Here is a 1,906-nt window from a genome sequence, read left to right on the forward strand (position 1 = left end):
TTTGGCGCCGTTGCCGGGGAGGTATAAATTAAGTTTAATTTTGTTATTATGTAAATAGTATGTTGTTTTTTATTGTATGATTGTTTGGAGTCGTAAACAAAGTGGTAGACTTGTTCGAGTAACTGAAAATATTTTAAACATGGACGATAATTCTAATAATCAAGATGATAATAATAATAATAATCATCATCAAGAACATGAACAACCAAGAACACTTAGGCACCATATGAATCCAATAAGAACTAGTACACCATCTTGTTTAGTTTTTCCTCCTGATGCATCTAATTTCAATTTTAAGCCACAAGTCATTCAACTTTTACCAAATTTTCATGGCTTAGATTCTGAAAATCCATATTTGCATTTAAGAGAATTTGAGGAGGTTTGCAACACTTATAATGATCAAAATTGTAGCATGGATACTGTTCGATTAAAGCTTTTCCCTTTTTCCTTAAAAGATAAAGCTAAAACATGGTTGCAAAATTTGAGATCAAGTTCAATAAGATCATGGGAAGAAATGCAACAACAATTTCTAAAAAAGTTTTTTCCTTCCCATAGAACAAACTCTTTTAAAAGACAAATTACAACTTTTTCTCAAAAACAAGGGGAAACATTTTATCAATGTTGGGATAGATATAAAGAGTTACTTAATACATGCCCACATCATGGTTTTGAAATATGGAGAATAGTTTCTCACTTTTATGAAGGTTTAATACCTAAAGATAGGCAAATGATAGAATTCATGTGTAATGGAACTTTTGAAGATAAAAACCCAAATGAAGCTATGGAATATTTGGAGTCATTAGCAGAAAATGCTCAAAATTGGGATAATATAGGCTCAATTGAACCACCAAGTAAAACCAATAATTCAACAAATGGGGGTGGTATTTATCATCTTAAAGATGATGTAGATGTTCAAGCTAAACTTGCATCTTTAGCAAGAAAAATCGAGTCATTAGAAATGAAAAAGAGTGATCAATTAAAAAGTGTTCAAGAAATTGTTTGTCATATATGTGACACACATGATCATCTTACAAAAAATTGTCCTACTTTGCCTTCATTTAAAGAATGTCTCCATGAACAAGCCAATTATGTTAACAATTTTAAAAAACCAACATTAGATCCTTTTTCACAAACATACAATCCTGGTTGGAGAAATCATCCCAATTTTAGTTGGAGGAACGATAATAATGCACAACCTTCACAACAACCTTTTCAAAATAACCAAAATCATCAAGGTTATGCTCCTTATATCCCACCTCCAAAAAAAAAAATTTTGAAGATGAAATTCATGCATACATTCAAAAGCAAGAGTCTATCAATATTCAAAACATTCAATCTATGAATGATTTGAAAGAAACTCTTGCAAAATTTGCATCTGCACTTAATATTCATGAAAAAGGAAAATTTCCATCTCAACCACAACCTAATCCTAAAAATCAAAATCAAGAAAAATTTGATCAAGTAAAATCTGTTATTACTCTTAGAAGTGGTAAAATAGTTAATGATCCATATAGTGATGAAAACAAATATCAGTCAAACTCAAAGAGTAAGGATGAAAATCTTGATACTTTCGAGAAAGATGATACTTTGAGTCCTAAGATTAAGAAAGTTGATGATAAATTATCTGAAATAATATGTGAGTCAAATAAACATGTTCCTTTCCCTCATGCATTAGTTAATAATAAAAAACAAAAAAATGATTCTGATATTTATGAAGTTTTTAAACAAGTAAAAATAAATATTCCATTATTAGATGCTATTAAACAAGTGTCTTCTTATGCAAAGTTTTTAAAAGATTTATGTACTGTAAAAAGACAATTGCATGTAAAGAAGAAAGCATTCTTAACGGAGCAAGTAAGTTCTATTATTCAAAATAATTCTACCTTGAAATATAAAGATCCCGGTT

At 29.3% G+C, this 1,906-nt stretch overlaps 1 non-coding gene across 1 annotated transcript; it reads right to left on the reverse strand.

Annotated features, from left to right (window-relative positions):
• Positions 1–558: 558 nt before the first annotated feature.
• On the reverse strand, positions 559–669 carry LOC140885770 (small nucleolar RNA R71). Its single transcript, XR_012151186.1, has one exon. It is a non-coding gene; the product is annotated as a small nucleolar RNA R71 (small nucleolar RNA).
• Between the last annotated feature and the right edge of the window lie 1,237 nt (positions 670–1,906).

The sequence above is a fragment of the Henckelia pumila genome, chromosome 2 (genome assembly GCF_033568475.1).
Source record: "Henckelia pumila isolate YLH828 chromosome 2, ASM3356847v2, whole genome shotgun sequence".
In the NCBI taxonomy this organism is placed as follows: domain Eukaryota; kingdom Viridiplantae; phylum Streptophyta; class Magnoliopsida; order Lamiales; family Gesneriaceae; genus Henckelia; species Henckelia pumila.